The sequence below is a fragment of the Armigeres subalbatus genome, chromosome 3, assembly GCF_024139115.2.
Source record: "Armigeres subalbatus isolate Guangzhou_Male chromosome 3, GZ_Asu_2, whole genome shotgun sequence".
NCBI classification, from domain to species: domain Eukaryota; kingdom Metazoa; phylum Arthropoda; class Insecta; order Diptera; family Culicidae; genus Armigeres; species Armigeres subalbatus.
In genome coordinates, this window is record NC_085141.1 from 32,655,116 (window position 1) to 32,677,835 (window position 22,720).

Here is a 22,720-nt window from a genome sequence, read left to right on the forward strand (position 1 = left end):
GGATCCTTTCAAATGTCCAAACACAAAGCTAGAAAATTTTCGTAAATGGATTTGCTTTCGATATTTCAAACGTGTTTCTTCCAAATTTTCAAACAGAATTCTTTCGAAGTCCCAAACGTAAATTTTCTGAATTTCCAAATAAAAATCTACTGAATTTTCGAATGGAATCCTCCCGAATTTTCAAACGGTATTCTTCCGACATACCTATTTTCCAAACCAAGTTCTTCAGAATTTGCAAGTGGATTTTCTTTTTTTCGAATAAGTATTCAAATTGATTGCTTCCCAATTTCCAAACGGAATCCTTCAAAATAACCAAACGAAAAGCTTCAAAGTTAGGGGGTCCCGTAGCGTAGTTGGCTACACGTCCGCCTTACAAGCGGATGGTCATGGGTTCGATTCCCAGCCCTCCAACAAACCCTCGTCAGTCGCCGGATCCGCAGCCCATACGGTGGCGTTTGGGGTACGCGCCTTACTGTCATGGCTGTCTGCTGACGACTGACAACTTGTCGGAGGCATTACGTTATCCAGATAAATGGCAACCGAACAATGCAACGATCATTGGATACACATGACATGGACAAAACGGACACAATGGACTTACGATGAGATGGACTGGCAACGATAACAATAATGAATAATAGAAATCTAAAAATAGATTCTGTGTGGACTCTGTACAGCAGAATACTGCAGTAGATTTCAGCACAGTAGCAGTTAAGAAACACAGAGTGCCTACCAAATAAAGAAAGGAATAAAAAAAAGCTTCAAAGTTTAAAATATTCCATTTTACTAAAGGCAACTCTTCAAAATTTTCAAACGGAATTCTCTCGAATTTTTAAACGAAATTCTGCAAATTTCCAAACGAATTGTTTTTACATTTCCAAAAAATGACTGCAAATCTTCAAACGGAATTCTTCCGTTTTTTCATACTGAACCCTTTGAAGTTCCAGGACAATTTTTTTTTTCAAATAATCAAACGGGGTTCTGCCAATTTTCCGAAAAAAAAATCTTACGAATTTCCAAATGAAATTCTTCCTACTTCCATTCCTTCAATTCCTTCCTTCCTTCCCATTTTTTTCAAACCGATTATTTTTTTTCGATGTTTTCTCAACGGAAATCTTCCTATTTTTTAACAAAAATCTGTCGAATTTCCAAACTGGAAACATTCGAGTTTCCAAACGAAATGCTTCCTAGTTTTCGAAACGGAATGCTTCCAACAATCCAATCCTCTTCCAAAATTTTCAAACAGATTTTTTTTTAATTTCAAACAAAAATGTTGTGAATTTTCCAACGGACTTCCTTCGAATTTTCAATCGGAATTCTTACGAATTTCCAAATGAAATACTTTAGAATTTTCCAACGGAATCCTTTAAAATTTGTTTCGAATTGTTCCATATTTCTAACCAGAATTCTTCCGAAATTTCCAAACGAAATTTTCTTCGAATGTTCCAAACAGAATTCCTGAAAATGTTGAAACATTTTTTTTTTCTTAATTTGTAAACGGAATTCTCCCGAGTTTCTAAACGAAATCAACCCAAATATTAAAATAGAATGCTTTCAATTTTCCAAATGTTAAATATAATATTTTTAATTTTTGAAATATATTTTCTTGCGAATTTCGAAAATACGAAAAATTTTCAAATTTCCAAACGGAATTCATCCAAATTTTCAAACCATTTTTTTCCTAATTTCCAAACGAAATTCTTTCGAGTATCCAAATGTAGTCCTTCTAAACAACCAAACGGAATACTTGAAAGCTTTGCAAACAGATTGCTTCCGATTTATCAAACGTACTTCTTCTAAATTTTCATACGAAATTCTTATGAAGTCTCAAACGTAAATCTTTTGAATTTCCAAACAAAAATCTTCTAAATTTCCAAACGGTTTTCTTACGGCTTTCCAAACTTCCAAACGGTATTCTTCCATATTTCTAAACGGATTTTTTCCCAATTTCCAAACGATATTTTTTCATATTTTCTAAACAAAATTATCCCAAATTTGCAAATGGATTGTTTTTTTCGAATTTCGAATCTGAATACCGAATGGCCAAATAGAATCCTTTGAAATATTCAAACGGAATGTTTCGAAATTTTCCAACCGTAACTATTTTAATTTAAATTTTTAAGGAAAATTGTTCTTAATGTCTGAAAAAAATTCTACTAAATTTTTAAGTAAATTATTTTGTGTTTCTATGGTTAGTTCTTTTGTCATTTTGGAGGGAAACACTCTTTCATCTCGAAATATTTTTTTTCCGCTTTACATAATTTTACACGCAATATCCTGAAATGCAACAATCTCAACACTCATAAACACCCAATTGAAACCCCTTTTTCATCCTTCAACCTTGTTTAATTAATATATCCTGTTGACAATGCAGGAGCGCGCCCAGCAGCCTCTCACAGCACTGGTACAAGAGGTTGCCAATTACCATGAAACGCCAATCAACCGCTATCAAACGCCAATTACCTTTATCGTGCATTAGCGCACACACGGCTCCGGCGACAGAACCATGTAAATGTCACGGTTCTCATCTTCTATCAAGTGCTGACCTACCACCACTGCGGCAGTGCTCTCTGGAGCTGACCTCAAACAACCTGTTACAAGCCAACTGTCGCCAACTGGTCATGTATTGCGGTCAACGCTCGTTCGACTCCCTGACCCGCGCGCCTGCGAACCATTCATGTAGCTACACTTTCGGATCCGATCCGGTCGATTAAGGCAATCGTTCTAGAAGCGACAAAAATACGCGTACGTGCGGTCATTTGCCACCGATGACTGCGCGTTGGCTTCTACCGGTACTAAGTGGTCAATTTTCTAGACCACGGCTTTCCACTCGATACGTACCTACAGTGGCAGTGCTGTTGATCGACGTTTTCCACTTGACTGCGTATCGACGCCTCGTCGCCTCATCATCATCATCATCATCATGTACGGCGATGGTGAACGCAAATTTGGAAAACGACCAAACCTGTTACGACTAAAAAGGGAGTGTCGTAAAACGCACTCTTCTATGGCTTGCTTGACATGGTTGCAGCTAAAAAAAAACAGTAAAACTTTAATTGGGTTGTTTAGGGGTATATATGTTTTAACATATTCTGAATCTGCATAAAAAACTGAGCCTAACCTCAATTTTTCAGAATTTTTGGAGCCCCGGAACATTAATTTGGATTTTAAATTTATATGGGACTAAAAATTTGTTCTTATGCTGCATGGGCCAACTGTCATTCTATGAATGTTAGTGTCATTGTATCGATTAAAATAACTTATTGTTTGCTATACAAAAATGAAAATAAAAGGTGTACAAGCAAAATAAAAATATGTTGTAGATCAGAAAATCATGCTCTTTATGTTAAACTATAAAAAATCTCATATTTTTCTCTGCTCAACAACCCAATTCAAGATGTTTAAAACAGTAAATGGGCTTCATATGAAAAATACGACTATTTGATCTTCAGATAAAGGTATGTAAGATGAACTCAAGTGTGACTCAAGTGAACAAGTTGCACTTTGTACCACGTGCCCTCCATTACATTCTACGCGCGCACCGGATAAATTAGATATCGGCTTACAGTTCCATCACGGAGATCAGAAAGGGAACATGCCTGGCATGATTAGTACCGAAACTTTTCCTATTGAAAAATTATAATTACCGAATGGAATTTGGTAACAGCGCAGCCAATGAATGTGGTTCTAATGGGCTGATAATTGAGCTGGATCGATTTTGCAGTAATTTAGAAACTGATGCGGTTCGTCGGGTAGAATCTCATTATTGCAGTTAATGAGCGAGTAAACTAACTATGATGTCTTATCCAAATAATGGATTTGAATCTAAATTGGAAGTTGCCGTTGCTGCACATATTTAATAGATCAAAGTTTAATTATCTCGATGATTATTATCTGATGATTATTAAGCTTATGGCCAATCCACATAACGTCAGAATTAAATAATCTCCATGTGTATGACCAAAATGATGCTAATATTGCTAATTTTGTTTATTTGTTCTTTCTCCATAGCGGTCTCTGGTAAAATTTTACTGTTAAGCTGATAGAACTACATTGAACTTAATTAGTAAGAGACTCTGTGTAGCCAATCTACTTCTAAGCCGGCATTGTTTCAACATTCGTTTATTTTGAAGTGTTACGAAGCCGAAATCGAGTGTTATAGCCTATTAAGGCTGTGAACCATTCCACCGATTCGTTTAACTTTTAGTTAAAATTTGACACTTCGATGGTTATTTTCCCATCGTGGTTAAAATTTTACTCCGAAGCCGACCCATTTGAGTTTTGACAGATTGATAGTTATTCGGAACGAAATGGATTTGGCGCCAATTTTCTCGCGAACAAAGTTTAACTACCGAAATGTCAAATCTAACCATGCTCCGGAACAGGGTTATTTTTAACCACGGCGAAATAATCATCGAACTGTCAAATTTTAACTAAAAGTTAAACAAATCGGTAGAATGGTTCACAGCCTAAGGTTAAACTGTATATACTCCAAATGAATTATACCTCGCGTTTGCAGAGGCACCAATCTCGATAAAGAAGCAACGAATATTTGCCATCTTTTTATTTTGGCTTTGCTACAACAAGCGTGGAAAAAAAGACAACAATTGCTTCGGTGTTGATAGCGGTGCCCTTGAAAATGCGAGGTGGAACAAAATTAGATTCTGAAAGATCGTCCTTAAGATTACGAGTTTTATGACATACGCATATAAAAAAATCAATTATAAAATACATAATACCTTAATACCAAAATTGTTGCAGCCATAGTTTTTTCGCCGTCTATTTGGGCTCCTTTTGTTTTCCAGTACTTGAATTATCAAAAAGAACGTCTAATATATTAATAAAAATTATTCAACTAAACAAGTCACAAAACCAGACGCCAAAAAAAATTGTCCGGTAAACAATGATTTGTTAATTAATCAATATGCATGCATGCATTGTTTTGTAGGAAAGTTTTATCAAGTACACCCGATTCTTTTTTTACACGGGGGATGCGTTCCGTGTAAAAAAAGTTTTCAGTTTAAAATTCGAAAATCCGTGTAAAAAAAGTTTTATGATTTTTCGACGAATCATGCAAAATGAAGCAACTTTGAAAAAAATGTGGATGGGATTTGTTTTACACGGCCGTGTAAAAACAGATTCGGGTGTAATTACAACTGTTGTAAAGTGATTAATAAAACTTTTGATCTATTTTTAGCATCAAAATGTTTATTCTGTAGGAATACGACTGTTCCACAAATAACATGCTGATAGAGACACGAAACTTTATCATTAATGGTAGCAAATGCTTGTCCTAAATAGACGGTATTGATAATCTGTCGCGATCGTCGGTACAGTATGTGATACAAAACCTTCGATGAACAAAATCATTTTGCTTCCTTAACTGACCGTTAAACGAAGCTTACTGACCGTCAACCCTCTTACTCTCCACACTAAGGATAATCCGCACACATTTATTGGCGAAAATCTATATAACGAAAAATCCCTCTGTTTTGGCTTTTCTGGTCATAGAATTTATAAAGCGGAATGATTCTACAACATCCGACGTTTCGACCCTTGGTTTGGGCCTTCTTCAGGGAGGTCTACAAGATTTTTATTTAACTATTTAATTTTATGTTGGCATACATTTTTTAATAGAAAAATCTTACTATAGGGGTGCCGCTATGTGTCTATCGCCTATTGCTGGGCGTTTAATTGTCGGGGGAATGGTTTTGGAGCTAGAGCTGTAATATGTGTCTGTTATTTTGTGTGTTGGAAACATATGGGTTATCATTTTTTCTATTTTCTATTTTTTCTATAGTAAGATTTTTCTATTTAAAAATGTATGCCAACATAAAATTAAATAGTTAAATAAAAATCTTGTAGACCTCCCTGAAGAAGGTATTGATAATCTGTCGCGATCGTCGGTACAGTATGTGATACAAAACCTTCGATGAACAAAATCATTTTGCTTCCTTAACTGACCGTTAAACGAAGCTTACTGACCGTCAACCCTCTTACTCTCAACACTAAGGATAATCCGCACACATTTATTGGCGAAAATCTATATAACGAAAAATCCCTCTGTTTTGGCTTTTCTGATCATAGAATTTATAAAGCGGAGTGATTCTACAACATCCGACGTTTCGACCCTTGGTTTGGGCCTTCTTCAGGGAGGTCTACAAGATTTTTATTTAACTATTTAATTTTATGTTGGCATACATTTTTTAATAGAAAAATCTTACTATAGGGGTGCCGCTATGTGTCTATCGCCTATTGCTGGGCGTTTAATTGTCGGGGGAATGGTTTTGGAGCTAGAGCTGTAATATGTGTCTGTTATTTTGTGTGTTGGAAACATATGGGTTATCATTTTTTCTATTTTCTTTTTTTTCTATAGTAAGATTTTTCTATTAAAACCCAGATTAATCCACCTAGCGGTGATGGTGCCTTTCTCGACCTTTGTAAAATGTGTGTGCTTGAAAAAAGATGAGCTAGTGGCTTGGAGTAAAAAAGACAAATTTCTTTGTCCGTTCTATGAAAATCAGATTATTTATGGCAAAGATATTGTAGATCCAGTTGAAAACCGAAAATCATATTTTGTCCCATTTCCGGATGTCGCAACTGCATCGCGAGTGGTGCCCGACTATGGCACAGTTGCGCACTACTCGCGATGCAGTTGTAACATCCGGAAATGCGAGAAAATGCGATTTCGCGGGACCTCGGTTCGGTTTTCAGCTTGATCTACAATATGCTAATAAGAATTTCGACATTTTTGTCTCCTTTTCCAATCTTTTTGACGTACATAACCCTGTTTTATTTCACCCAGTCATATATTTTAAGGATATCACTTTTGGATGTTAGTTGAACTGAAGCTACGGCTACACAAAAAGAAAACGAAAATGTCATTCCCATCACGCGAGCGGAGGGCAATATTTGTTATGATATAAATCTCATGACCGTCTTTCTGCCAAACTCCCGTATGAAGTGGGAGAGACAGAGACATCATCTCAGTTCGTCGAGCTGAATCGATTGGTATATAACACTATGGGTCTCCAGGCCTTCTGTAAAAGTTTGGTTTTTGGAGCGAACATACAGCCTTTTCGTATAAAAAGGCTAAAATGGTGTTTCGGCCATAACTTCCGATCCCATAGTTCAATCTAGCCAATTTTCAATAGGAAACAATGGGACAGGATTCTGCGTCGAATGCAACTTGTTTCGTGTGAATCGATTAAGGTTAGGTGTCCGAAAAATAGGTGACATTTTTTGTGATTTTTATGAAAAAAGGTATTTTGGTCATAACTTCCAATCCCATAATCCGACCTGTCCAATTTTTAATAGGAAACAATGGGAAAGGATTTTGCGTCAAATGCAATTTGTTGCGAGCAAATCGGTTGAGAATAAGTGCCTGAAAAATGAGTGACATTTCTTACGCAATATTTTCGTATGAATTTGTATTTTGGCCATAACTCTCGATCCCGTAGTCTGATCTGGCCAATTTCAAATAGGAAATAATGGGACAGGATTCTGCGTCGAATGCAACTTGTTGCGAGCAAATCGGTTGAGGATAAGTGTCCGAAAATGAGTGACATTTTTACGCGATTTTTTTGTATGAATTTGTATTTTGGCCATAACTTTCGATTCCATAGTCCGATCTGGCCAATTTCAAATAGGAAACAATGGGACAGGATTCTGCGTCGAACGCAACTTGTTGCGAGCAAATCGGTTGAGGATAAGTGCCCGAAAAATGAGTGACATTTTTTACGCGATTTTTTCGTATGATTTTGTGTTTTGGCCATAACTTTTGATCCCATAGTCCGATCGGGCCAATTTCAAATAGGAAATAATGGGACAGGATTCTGCGTCGAATGCAACTTGTTGCATGCAAATCGGTTGAGGATAAGTGCCCGAAAAATGAGTGACATTTTTTACACGATTTTTTCGTATGGTTTTGTGTTTTGGCCATAACTTTTGATCCCATAGTCCGATCTGGCCAATTTCAAATAGGAAACAATGGGACAGAATTCTGCGTCGAATGCAACTTGTTGCGAGCAAATCGGTTGAAGATAAGTGCCCGAAAAATGAGTGACATTTTTTACGCGATTTTTTCGTATGATTTTGTATTTTGGCCATAACTTTTGATTCCATAGTCCGATCTGGCCAATTTCAAATAGGAAACAATGGGACAGGATTCTGCGTCGAATGCAACTTGTTGCGAGCAAATCGGTTGAGGATAAGTGCCCGAAAAATGAGTGACATTTTTCACGCGATTTTTTCAAATGAATTTGTATTTTGGCCATAACTCTCGATCCCATAGTCCGATCGGGCCAATTTCAAATAGGAAACAATGGGACAGGATTCTGCGTCGAATGCAACTTGTTGCGAGCAAATCGGTTGAGGATAAGTGCCCGAAAAATGAGTGACATTTTTTGAGTAGTTTTACGCACACACACACATACACACACACACACACACACACACACACACACACACACAGACATCACCTCGATTCGTCGAACTGAGTCGATTGGTATATAACACTATGGGTCTCCGGGCCTTCTATAAAAAGTTTGTTTTTGGAGCGATCATATAGCCTTTACCGTATACTTAGTATACGAGAAAGGCAAAAATGGTATAATTTTCGATCCCATAGTCCGATATGGCCAATTTTCAATAGGAAACAACGGGACAGGATTCTACGTCGAATGCAACTTGTTGTGAGCAAATCGGTTGAGGATAAGTGCCCGAAAAATGAGTGACATTTTTTACGCGATTTTTTCGTATGAATTTGTATTTTGGCCATAACTCTCGATCCCATAGTGCGATCTGGTCAATTTCAGATAGGAAACAATGGGACAGGATTCTGCGTCGAATGCAAATTGTTGCGAGCAAATCGGAGGAGGATAAGTGCCCGAAAAATGAGTGACATTTTTTACGCGATTTTTACGTATAAATTTGTATTTTGGCCATAACTTCCTATCCCATAGTCCGACCTGGCCAATTTTCAATAGGAAACAATGGGAAAGGATTCTGCGTCGAATGCAATTTGTTGCGAGCAAATCGGGGGAGGATAAGTGCCCAAAAAATGAGTGACATTTTCTACGCGATTTTTACGTATAAATTTGTATTTTGGCCATTACTTACGATCCCATAGTCCGACCTGGCCAATTTTCAAAAGGAAACAATGGGAAAGGATTCTGCGTCGAATGCAATTTGTTGCGAGCAAATCGGAGGAGGATAAGTGCCCAAAAAATGAGTGACATTTTTTACGCGATTTTTTCGTATGAATTTGTATTTTGGCCATAACTTTCGATCCCATAGTCCGATCTGGCCAATTTTCAATAGGAAACAATGGGAAAGGATTCTGCGTCGAATGCAATTTGTTGCGAGCAAATCGGTTGAGGATAAGTGCCCGAAAAATGAGTGACATTTGTTACGCGATTTTTACGTATAAATTTGTATTTTGGCCATAACTTCCGATCCCATAGTCCGACCTGGCCAATTCTCAATAGGAAACAATGGGAAAGGATTCTGCGTCGAATGTAATTTGTTGCGAGCAAATCGGTTGAGGATAAGTGCCCGAAAAATGAGTGACATTTTTTACGCGGTTTTTACGTATAAATTTGTATTTTGGCCATAACTTCCGATCCCATAGTCCGACCTGGCCAATTTTCAATAGGAAACAATGGGAAAGGATTCTGCGTCGAATGCAATTTGTTGCAAGCAAATCGGTTGAGGATAAGTGCCCGAAAAATGAGTGACATTTTTTACGCGGTTTTTACGTATAAATTTGTATTTTGGCCATAACTTCCGATCCCATAGTCCGACCTGGCCAATTTTCAATAGGAAACAATGGGAAAGGATTCTGCGTTGAATATAATTTGTTGCAAGCAAATCGGTTGAGGATAAGTGCCCGAAAAATGAGTGACATTTTTTACGCGATTTTTACGTATAAATTTGTATTTTGGCCATAATTTCCGATCCCATAGTCCGACCTGGCCAATTTTCAATAGGAAACAATGGGAAAGGATTCTGCGTCGAATGCAATTTGTTGCGAGCAAATTGGTTGAGGATAAGTGCTCGAAAAATGAGTGACATTTTTTATGCGATTTTTACGTATAAATTTGTATTTTGGCCATAACTTCCGATCCCATAGTCCGACCTGGCCAATTTTCAATAAGAAACAATGGGAAAGGATTCTGCGTCGAATGCAATTTGTTGCGAGCAAATCGGTTGAGGATAAGTGCTCGAGAAATGAGTGACATTTTTTACGCGATTTTTACGTATAAATTTGTATTTTGGCCATAACGTCCGATCCCATAGTCCGACCTGGCCAATTCTCAATAGGAAACAATGGGAAAGGATTCTGCGTCGAATGTAATTTGTTGCGAGCAAATCGGTTGAGGATAAGTGCCCGAAAAATGAGTGGCATTTTTTACGCGGTTTTTACGTATCAATTTGTATTTTGGCCATAACTTCCGATCCCATAGTCCGACCTGGCCAATTTTCAATAGGAAACAATGGGAAAGGATTCTGCGTCGAATGCAATTTGTTGCAAGCAAATCGGTTGAGGATAAGTGCCCGAAAAATGAGTGACATTTTTTGCGTCGTTTTGTGCGCACACACACACACACATACACACACACACACACACACACACACACACACAGACATCACCTCAATTCGTCGAACTGAGTCGATTGGTATATAACACTATGGGTCTCCGGGCCTTCTATAAAAAGTTTGTTTTTGGAGCGATCATATAGCCTTTACCGTATACTTAGTATACGAGAAAGGCAAAAATGTATGCCAACATAAAATTAAATAGTTAAATAAAAATCTTGTAGACCTCCCTGAAGAAGGCCCAAACCAAGGGTCGAAACGTCGGATGTTGTAGAATCACTCCGCTTTATAAATTCTATGACCAGAAAATCCAAAACAGAGGGATTTTTCGTTATCTACCCTGGTCGTTCCTAATATAAATAGAAAATCTATATATTTTAATATTAGAATTTATATGTGCGCACATAACCATCCACTATCCCAGGACGCACTTATAATAAATTAGTGTAATATATATCATGATCACAAGCGGCACAAATATTTCATCATCGCAAAATGATTTTTATTAGTCGAACAAATAAATCACAAGTGCGTAGTTTGCTAATCACATTATTGTATTAGTGTATATTTATATCCCAAGTAACATTTTAAGATTTATCATGCTCTGTAAGAGGTTTTCATGACCAGTTGCTAATAAAACTAATAACTCCACCAAAACCTCTTCATAACATCATTAAGATAGCCTTCCGGCCTAATGGACCAATCTAGAAGAAGTTATAAAAACCGTATTAAGAGTAGCAATAAAACTGCAATAAAACATTGTATTGAATTTGTTGATACTCTATAAGAGGTTATCATGACCATCATAAGAGTAACAATAAAACTTTTTCAATTTATGGATTATATTTATTGTCGTTCCAGTGCCATTGTTTTTATTTTCATTAGACAACAATGTACCCTATGTAAAACTGATGTGTGAAAAATGATGCTTCTGATTTTACTTTTAATGGTTGATGTTGAAAATGAAGCATTTTTTAAGTAGTTCATACATCAGAATGACATGCGCAACCAAATTTATCGTGAATATTGAGGTTGTAGAACACAGCAAAAAAAGTTGTTGAATATTACATCGAAATCGCTGCAACCCGTTGAGTCCATCGATTGTTTAATATTACATCGTACGATGTACTAGAGAGCTTGCTGTGTAATAAACAGGAGCGACGTAATTTCTATCGATGTAATCAATAAGATGATGTAATTGAAGCGATGTAAACGATTGTGATGTAAAACCATCCAAAATGCATGGCGTTGAATGGAGCTCTTGAGTTTTTCGGTTTTCATAGTGCGGTATGTGCCGTTTTTGTATATATAATACAACATAACATTTGCATTTAAATTGTTATTTAATTATTCATGTTATTTCTATCGGAATTTAAACAAAACATAATACGATTTATGCCGATTTAAACCTATTTTTTTCATTTAGCAGAAGCGGCATGGTGCGCAGATTGTAGAATGGTAAATTTCACTGTCGATGATCATAAATTATGATTTGTTGTCCTGACCGTTCGTCCATCTAACGGCAATATTCAGCAGCGTAATCGAACAAACTTTGGATCCAGTGTATGGCCGAAGGTGAGTGGCTGCTCAATTGAAATTCTCCAGTTCCGGAGCGGTACAAAAAGTCGGTACCGTTAGATGTCGTCAAACACTGAAAAACGAAACATATTTTAATATGGCTGGTGAAGAGCGGCTTATTTAAAATGGTTCATTGGAGATAATTTATAGAAAAGAACAAGAATCAGAAAAGAATCGTGTCGTAAGGTGCCGAAAGAAATCATTCTAGAATTCCGAATTTCTGATATTTAAAAAAAAAAACCTTTTGGAAATCCGAGGAAATTTCTTATCTTGTCTAGGCTTACAATGGATTTTTCCAGAAGACCAGAAGAATCTTAGAATCAATATTTCAGATATTCCGACACTTATCCTTCAGGCTTTCCGACAATAATCCTTCAGACATTCTTACTGGAATCCTTCAAGGAGTTCGACGGGAATACTTCTAGAATTTTGACGCACATTCTTCAGAGATTCTGCCGGGATTCGTCTAAAGATTCCAGAGGGAATCCTTTAGGGATTCCAGAGGGAATCATTTAGGGATTCCAGAGGGAATCCTTTAGGGATTCTACCCAAGATTCCAGAGGGAACTTTTGGTTACTTGGAGAAGGAATCCTTTAGGGATTCCAGAGGGAATCCTTCAGGGATTCCAGAGAGAATCCTTCAGGGAATAAAGAGAGAATCCTTCAGGGATTTCTTTAGAGATTCCAGAGGGAGTCCTTTGGGGATCCTAGAAGGAATCCTGTAAGGATTCCAGAGGGAATCCTTTGGGGATTTCAGAGGGAATCCTTTGGGGATTCCAGAGTGAATCCTTTGGGGATTCCAGAGGGAACCCTTTGGGGATTCCAGAGGGAACCCTTTGGGGATTCCAGAGGGAATCCTTTGGAGATTCCAGAGGAAATCCTTTGGGGATTCCAGAGAGAATCCTTTGGGGATTCCAGAGGGAATCCTTTAGGGATTCCAGAGGGAATCCTTTGGCGAATCCAGAGGGAATCCTTTGGCGATTCCAGAGGGAATCCTTTTGGGGATTCCAGAGGGAATCCTTTGGGGATTCCAGAGGGAATCCTTTGGGGATTCCAGAGGGAATCCTTTGGGGATTCCAGAGGGAATCCTTTGGGGATTCCAGAGGGAATCCTTTGGGGATTCCAGAGGGAATCCTTTGGGGATTCCAGAGGGAATCCTTTGGGGATTCCAGAGGGAATCCTTTGGGGATTCCAGAGGGAATCCTTTGGGGATTCCAGAGGGAATCCTTTGGGGATTCCAGAGGGAACCCTTTGGGGATTCCCGGGGGAATCCTTTGGGGATTCCAGGGGGAATCCTTTGGGATTCCAGAGGAATCCTTTGGGGATTCCAGAGGAATCCTTTGGGGATTCCAGAGGAATCCTTTGGGGATTCCAGAGGAATCCTTTGGGGATTCCAGAGGAATCCTTTGGGATTCCAGAGGGAATCCTTTGGGGATTCCAGAGGGAATCCTTTGGGGATTCCAGAGGAATCCTTTGGGGATTCCAGAGGGAATCCTTTGGGGATTCCAGAGGAATCCTTTGGGGATTCCAGAGGAATCCTTTGGGGATTCCAGAGGGAATCCTTTGGGATTCCAGAGGAATCCTTTGGGGATTCCAGAGGGAATCCTTTGGGGATTCCAGAGGAATCTTTGGGGATTCCAGAGGGAATCCTTTGGGGATTCCAGAGGAATCCTTTGGGGATTCCAAAGGAAATCCTTTAGGGATTTCAGAAGGAATCCTTTAGGGATTCCAGAGGGAATCGCTTAGGGATTCCAGAGGTAATCGCTCAGGGATTCCAGAGGGAATCGCTTTGGGATTCCAGAGGGAATCCTTTGGGGATTCCCGGGGGGAATCCTTTGGGGATTCCAGAGGGAAACCTTTGGGGATTCCAGAGGGAATCCTTTGGGGATTCCAGAGGGAATCCTTTGGGGATTCCAGAGGGAATCCTTTGGGGATTCCAGAGGGAATCCTTTGGGGATTCCAGAGGGAATCCTTTGGGGATTCCAGAGGGAATCCTTTGGGGATTCCTGAGGGGATCCTTTGGGGATTCCTGAGGGAATCCTTTGGGGATTCCTGAGGGAATCCTTTGGGGATTCCTGAAGGAATCCTTTGGGGATTCCAGAGGGAATCCTTTGGGGATTCCAGAGGGAATCCTTTGGGGATTCCAGAGGGAATCCTTTGGGGATTCCAGAGGGAATCCTTTGGGGATTCCAGAGGGAATCCTTTGGGGATTCCAGAGGGAATCCTTTGGGGATTCCAGAGGGAATCCTTTGGGGATTCCAGAGGGAATCCTTTGGGGATTCCAGAGGGAATCCTTTGGGGATTCCAGAGGGAATCCTTTGGGATTCCAGAGGGAATCCTTTGGGGATTCCAGATGGAATCCTTCAGGGATTCCAGATGGAATCCTTCAGGGATTCCAGATGGAATCCTTCAGGGATTCCAGAGGGAATCCTTTGGGGATTCCACCCAAGATTCCAGAGGCAGCTCTGTGAAGCTGATTAAGCGAAAAATGTTCTATTAAAGGAACTTTTGGTTACTTGGAGAAGGAATCCTTTAGGGATTCCACAGGGAATCCTTCAGGGATTCCAGAGAGAATCCTTCAGGGAATAAAGAGAGAATCCTTCAGGGATTCCTTTAGAGATTCCAGAGGGAATCCTTTGGGGATTCCAGAGGGAACCCTTTGGGGATTCCAGAGGGAACCCTTTGGGGATTCCAGAGGGAGCCCTTTGGGGATTCCAGAGGGAACCCTTAGGGGATTCCAGAGGGAATCCTTTGGGGATTCCAGAGAGAATCCTTTGGGGATTCCAGAGGGAATCCTTTGGGGATTCCAGAGAGAATCCTTTGGGGATTTCAGAGAGAATCCTATGGGGATTCCAGAGGGAATCCTTTGGGGATTCCAGAGGGAATCCTTTGGGGATTCCAGAGGGAATCCTTTGGGGATTCCAGAGTGAATCCTTTGGGGATTCCAGAGGGAATCCTTTGGGGATTCCAGAGGGAATCCTTTGGGGATTCCAGAGGGAATCCTTTGGGGATTCCAGAGGGAACCCTTTAGGAATTCTAAAGGCCATCCTTAGGAATTCCGAAAGGAATCCTCTAGGGAATCCTTTAGGGATTAATAACAATTTAATAACATTTAATAACAATTTAATAAGAATAACAATTTTTATCATTGAACTGTTACATTACACTGTCGAGATTCCAAAGGAAATCTTTCAGAGATCCCAAAGGGAATTTGTAACAAATTCCAAAGAGAATCCTTTAGGAATACCAAAGTGATTTCTTCAGGGATTCTAAAGCAATTCCTCAAGCATTAGAGATTCCGACAAAAATCTTTTAGGGTTTCTCATGAAAATCTTTTAGTGATTCCGACGGAAATGCTTCAAGGATTTCGATGCAAATTCTTCAGCGATTTTAACGAGAATCCTTTAGAGATTTCATTCGAGACCCGAGATTTTTTTTTTTCGGGATCCGAGGTGCATTCCCTTTATAGTTCGAGATGCATTCTTTTCAGAGTCCGAGAAGGATTCCCTTCGGGATCCGAGGATTTTCTTCGGGATCCGAGAAAGATCCCCTTTGGTATCCAAGGTGCACTCCCTTCATAGTCCGAGATGCATTTCCTTCGGAGTACGAGGATTCCCTTCGTGATCTGAAAAGGATTAAAGGACTCCTTTGGGGATACCAGAGGGAATCTTTTGGGGATTCTAGAGGGAATCCTTTGGGGATTCTAGAGGGAATCCTGTAGGGGTTCCAGGGGGAATCCTGTAGGGATTCCAGAGGGAATCCTCTAGGGATTCCAGAGGGAAACCTCTAGAGATTCCAGAGGGAATCCTCTAGGGATTCCAGAGGGAATCCTCTAGAGATTCCAGAGGGAATCCTCTAGAGATTCCAGAGGGAATCCTCTAGAGATTCCAGTGGGAATCCTCTAGGGATTCCAGAGAGAACCCTACAAGGATTCCAGAGGGAATCCTCCAGGGATTCCAGAGGGCATCCTCCAGGGATTCCAGAGGGAATCCTCCAGGGATTCCAGAGGGAATCCTCCAGGGATTCCAGAGGGAATCCTCCCGGGATTCCAGAGGGAATCCTCCCGGGATTCCAGAGGGAATCCTCCCGGGATTCCGGAGGGAATCCTCCAGGATTCCAGAGGAATCCTTCAGGGATTCAAAGGAATCCTCCAGGGATTCCAGAGGGAATCCTCCAGGGATTCCAGAGGGAATCCTCCAGGGATTCCAGAGGGAATCCTCCAGGGATTCCAGAGGGAATCCTCCAGGGATTCCAGAGGGAATCCTCCAGGGATTCCAGAGGGAATCCTCTAGGGATTCCAGAGGGAATCCTCCAGGGATTCCAGAGGGAATCCTCCAGATGTGCAGAGGGAATCCTCCAGGGATTCCAGAGGGAATCCTCCAGGGATTTCAGAGGGAATCCTCCAGGGATTTCAGAGGGAATCCTCCAGGGATTCCAGAGGGAATCCTCTAGGGATTCTAGAGGGAATCCTCTATGGATTCCAGAGGGAATCCTTTGAGCATTCCAGAGGTAATCATTTAGGGATTCCAAAGGCAATTCTTCAGAAATTCTAAAGGCCATCCCTTAGGAATTCCGAAAGGAATCCTCTAGGGAATTCTTCAGGGATTCCAAAAGGAATCTTTCAGGGAATCCTTTAGATGCTCGCCAGAGTAAACGCAGTGTGCGAGGCGACGAGACACGACTCACGGAAAAGAATAACAATTTTTATCATTTAACTGTTAAATTACACTGTCGAGATTCCAAAGAAAATGCTTCAGAGATCACAAAGGGAATTTGTAAGAAATTCTAAAGAGAATCGTTTGAGAATTCCAAAGTGATTCCACCAGGGATTCCAAAGCAATACCTCAAGGGATTAGGGATTCCGACAAGAATCTTTTAGGGTTTCCGATGAAAATTAATTAGTGATTCCGACGGAAATGCTTCAAGGATTTCGATGCAAATTCTTCAGCGATTTTAACGAGAATCCTTCAGGAATTGCCTTTGAGATAAGAGAACACACTCAAAACTTTGTACCGGGATCTCAGCAAAATAGTCAACTTTTACCGAGATTCGCACAGCAGTGCCTCAGCAAACATGTTTTTTGCCGAGATTTCTGTCAAAATTGCTGAAAATCAGCAAATAATTTGCCGAAAATCAGCTAACAAACATCATTTTTGCCGGAATATCAGTTTTTTATTTTGCTGTCGCACGGCTGTGCGGATTTTTGCCGAGCTGCAGAAATAAAAACTAAGTGTGAAGGATTCCCTTCGAGATCCAAGGTGCACTCCCTTCATAGTCCGAGATGCATTCCCTTCCGAGTACGAGAAAGATTCCCTTTTCGTGATCCGAAAAGGATTCCCTCCAGGTGGAGCCAGAGTAGACGCAACCACTCGACGTGGCAGTATAATTTAACAGTTCAAGGATAAAAATTGTTATTCTTTTCCGCGAGTCGCGTCTCGTCACATCGCACGCAGTGTTTACTATGCAAAGCATCTAATAGATTAATTTTGAAATCTTAAATTATTTCTTTTGGAATCCCTAAAGGATTCCCTAAAGGATTCCCTTTGGAATCCCTAAAGGATTCCCTTTGTAATCCCTAAAAGATTCCCTTTGGAATCCCTAAAGGATTCAATTTGAAATCCCTAGAGGATTCTCTTTGAAATCCCTAGAGGATTCCCTTTGAAATCCCTAAAGGATTCCCTTTGGAATCCCTAAAGGATTCCCTTTGGAATCCCTAAAGGATTCCCTTTGGAATCCCTAAAGGATTCCCTTTGGAATCCCTAAAGGATTCCCTTTGGAATCCCTAAAGGATTCCCTTTGGAATCTTTGGAATCCCTAAAGGATTCCCTTTGGAATCCCTAAAGGATTCCCTTTGGAATCTAAAGGATTCCTTTGGAATCCCTAGAGGATTCCCTTTGGAATCTAAAGGATTCCTTTGGAATCCCTAAAGGATTCCTTTGGAATCCTAAAGTATTCCCTTTGGAATCCCTAAAGGATTCCTTTGGAATCTAAAGGATTCCTTTGGAATCTAAAGGATTCCTTTGGAATCCTAAAGGATTCCTTTGGAATCCCTAAAGGATTCCTTTGGAATCTAAAGGATTCCCTTTGGAATCCTAAAGGATTCCCTTTGAATCCCTAAAGGATTCCCTTTGAATCCTAAAGGATTTCCTTTGGAATCCCTAAAGGATTCCCTTTGGAATCCCTAAAGGATTCCCTTTGGAATCCCTAAAGGATTCCCTTTGGAATCCCTAAAGGATTCCCTTTGGAATCCCTAAAGGATTCCCTTTGGAATCCCTAAAGGATTCCCTTTGGAATCCCTAAAGGATTCCCTTTGGAATCCCTAAAGGATTCCTGTCCAAATTCCGAAAGGACTTCCGTCGGAATCCCGAAAGGATTCATGTCGGAATCTCGAAAGGATTCATGTCGGAATCATGAAAGGATTCCCATCGGAATCATGAAAGAATTCATGTCGGAATCAAGGAAAGGATTCCCGTCGGAATCCCGAAAGGATTTCCGTCGGAATCCCGAAAGGATTCCCGTCGGAATCCCGAAAGGATTCCCGTCGGAATCCCGAAAGGATTCCCGTCGGAATCCCGAAAGGATTCCCATCGGAATCATGAAAGAATTCATGTCGGAATCAAGGAAAGGATTCCCGTCGGAACCCCGAAAGGATTCCCGTCGGAAGCCCGAAAGGATTCCCGTCGGAATCCCGAAAGGATTCCCGTCGGAATCCCGAAAGGATTCCCGTCGGAATCCCGAAAGGATTCCCGTCGGAATCCCGAAAGGATTCCCGTCGGAATCCCGAAAGGATTCCCGTCGGTATCCCGAAAGGATTCCCGTCGGAATGCCGAAAGGATTCCCGTCGGAATCCCGATAGGATTCCCGTCGGAGTCCCGATAGGATTCCCGTCGGAATCCCGAAAGGATTTCCGTCGGAATCCCGAAAGGATTCCCGTTGGAATCCCGAAAGGATTCCCGTAGTAATCTCGTAAGTATCCCCGTCATAATTATGAAAATATCCTTGTCAGAATTCCTGTTGAAATCCCGACAGTGTTTTCGTCGGAATTTTGAAATAATTCCCTTCAAAATTCTGAAACGTTTTCAGTCGAAATTCCGAAAGGATTTCCGTTGGAATCTCGAAAGAATTCATGTCGAAGCCTTGAAAGGGTTCATTCGAGGATCCTGAAAGAATTCCCGTCGAAGTCCCGAAAGGGTTCTTGTAATTGTAATTGTTTATTTCTTTTTAACAATAACCAGTTGTCGGAATTATTAGAGGATTCCCGTCGGACTCCTGAAAGAAATTCCGAAAAGAATTCCCGTTCTATTTATTTTCCTTTGGCATTCCTTCAAGAATGTTTCTAAAAAATCCCGTCTTTCTATATGTCTCTGGTTGTTTTATAGTTTTCCAGTTCAAAGTGGCCATTAATCTTGATTCCGCATTATTAATCGGAATCCGGAAAGGATTCCCATCGGAATCTTGAAAAAAAAAAATCCCGTCGCAATCCTGAAAGGTTTCTTGTCGGAATCCCAGAAGTATTCCCGTCAGAATTCCAGACTGATTCTCAGGATTTCCGCCATGATCCCGAAACGATTCCCGTCGGAAAGCCGAATGGATAAAAAATCAACCCTGATTATTTACTTACATTGCAGCGTTGGCAACTTCCGCACTTCAGCAACATGATTCTATCAATCCCCTACGAAAGAACCGCCTACAGTTTGGTAGCGTTACCTGAGCGCTGAGACAGGGCACGGGGCACGGCCAGCGATTTGGTTTCGACGATGACCTGCGTGATGAAAGAACTGGTAAGCCGTGGTAGACGAGCGACGGGCACTGGAAAATGTTTCGGAATAATATGTCGAAAAAGATAGTTTAATATTTTAATAGTTTTTTTTAACAATATACTTACAATTGTCGACTGCCAGATGCATTATCAGGCCGAGCACTTCGGTGACCGCAACAAAGTTGGATTGGCAAGGCAAATGCTTCATCGGCTTCATGCAACATGTAGCCCTAGAGGAAGTGGTTCCCCCCCGGTCCAGCCTGCACAGTTTGAAGACGAACAGGGTGTTGAATGTGCGGTGATTTTAAGCAGCTGGAGTAGGGCATGGCAGAGCAGTTGTTATTGTTGAGGCTGGAGTCGGTGAAAGGGCACTGAAAGATGATCCGGAATGGGATGTCGGAATAGATTTAGTTTGATATTTTAGTTTTTTCACAACAATAAATATACTTACAATAATTTATAAATGAAAAGGAAAAAAACTTTTGCTCAAACAGAGCTCGAGGCTCGAAACCTCGAAACAAACATGGCGCACCAACTATTTACTTTGATGCATGCAGCACGTCAGTGTAGGCAGTGTTGCGAGATTGTAAATTTCAATTTTAATGAATGTGAAATTACATCCATTCTGTGTGATAAAACACAATACATTATAGAATCGATGGGTTGCATTTATTTGTATGTAATATTAATTTATGTTGGTATTTAATATTACACAAGTTATACGTAAAGAGAAATGATGATTTAGATTTTGTGTAATTCATAGAGTGGTGTAGTATTACATTGAATCAACGTTATTTTGTATAACAAATTTTCGGTTACATCGTGTTTTTTAGTAAATCGCTATGATTACATCGATGCACATTACATTATTTTTTGCTGTGAAGCTTAAAATCAACGCGCCTCGGAATTATCGAATAATCACATGAAAATAGGAAATTAAATAATTATCAAAACTGCTCAAAATATTTCAATTTCAAATAGTTTGTTCTAAAGTAACCGTGCTTCTATCAAAAAACCTCAGAAATAATTTAATTCCACTAAGGAATAGTCTATTTGATGGTAATTGATGTTTTTTTCAATCGCGGCTATGACGTTGATCATTTATTCAACATGGCGACATTCCTTTTTATGAAAACAAAAAATCTGGTGATAAATAGCTCAATGGCTTTTGTGATAACCTTAATAATTCTCCTTGGTTATTTCATGACCGTTTTAAACTTGTTATAAAACTTTGTCATGATTACACTTCCCCACAATAGATGGCCTTGGGTTCGATAATATGCAGCCTAGTGGCTGAGGCGGGAAGCACTTTTTCATCCTACGGGCAACGATGCCAAATCTGTGGAAACTAAAGCTCTCGTTGGATTTGCGGATCCGTATAAGAAATCTACGAATGCTAGTAATTTCCTGAAATTAGTGAACCTACGAATATATGGAACATTACCAATTCGTATTTTTGGTGTAATTTGTAGCAATTAAATATGTGTGTATGTTACAAGGGCAAACTCTTTAACCAGGAGGACATGTGCATGAGGAAAAATACAAAAATTATTTCTTCCTTCCCTTTTTTAGAAACCAGAAACTCGAAATCATCGTGAATTAAAATGATTCTTCATGAAAAGCCGCAATTCAATTAAGTGCATATATTTAACAGCATTTTATATTTATGTGTCTCATTTCCCAAATCAAAATCAAAACTAACATAAGAGTTATAGTTCAATAATTTTCAAATCACCCTGCTCATAGAACAAAATTACTATTGACAGAAATCGAATTGTTTTTGACAAAGTTTGGTATTATTGGATAGCACCGGAGATTCGTATGACCAGGGGATTTTTTACTTGTCGTTTTTAAGTTATTTTTTTTTAATTTGGGAAATTAGAAGCATCTTAAGTTTATCAGAAACACATGTCATTCACATTATGTCGGTAAAAATATACTAACCAAATTATAAGTTTTACAGCAACACTGCTTTCCAAATTCAACATGGCGAATAAATCGATTCACGTTGAGTAGTTTTAAAGCAGTGATCCAAAGTGGTTTTATGACGCATTTGAAAGCAATAATAAAACTATTATTAAAACTTCAAAGCTATCAAAAAGTTTAGTTTTAAAACATGGTTTATAAGTGTTTTATGGATATCTCAAGAGTGATATAAAACCTTTGTTCGTTAGCATTGTTTATGACCACCATAAAACAAAAGGCTTTAATTATTTCCATAATAAAACCTTATTAAAATTCATATAAAACCCAACGGTCACAGAATTGTTACTTGGGATATTACGTACAAATTATTTTGAGTGTATGAAAATCGGCAAAACCCTATAGTAATGTGCCCCTGAACTTGATAATAGCTTGTCTAAGTTTGCGAAGGACATGGTCTGATGATATCGTGATCGTTAATGCTTACCTTGGTAGGAATCCGCCTTCCATATACTGGTTAGGATATGGCACAAACCAACTACATGAATTGATTTAAAAAAATGCGATCGACTGAGAAAGTACTTTTAGTGCAAAACCTGTGTGCCGCCGCCGTTGATTTTTACATTTTTATTTGATATTAATAATTGGGAAATAATTTGACAAATTATTTCCCAATTATTAATGAGAACTAGAACTACTTAGAAATTTCGAGAATTCTTTTAAATCTCTTTGAAATTCGCAAGGAAATTATTCGTGAGAAATTCTTTACAAGTTCTGCAAGATATTGATCCATATTTCTATAGGAAATTTTCGGAATATTCACGGTAAGTTTTTCGGAATTTCTGTTGGATATTTTTCAAAA

The 22,720-nt window shown here is 39.5% G+C and overlaps 1 protein-coding gene and 1 long non-coding RNA gene across 2 annotated transcripts in view; one reads left to right on the forward strand and one right to left on the reverse strand.

The window, feature by feature from the left end:
* LOC134220443 (UDP-glucosyltransferase 2-like) overlaps positions 1-22,720 on the forward strand; it is a 90,795-nt gene that overhangs the window by 43,814 nt on the left and 24,261 nt on the right. The window lies entirely within an intron of this gene.
* Positions 11,920-20,822, reverse strand: LOC134220444 (uncharacterized). Its single transcript, XR_009981904.1, has 4 exons — positions 20,387-20,822; positions 20,062-20,306; positions 19,798-19,985; positions 11,920-12,250 (listed from the first exon to the last, which is right to left on the reverse strand). It is a non-coding gene; the product is annotated as an uncharacterized LOC134220444 (long non-coding RNA).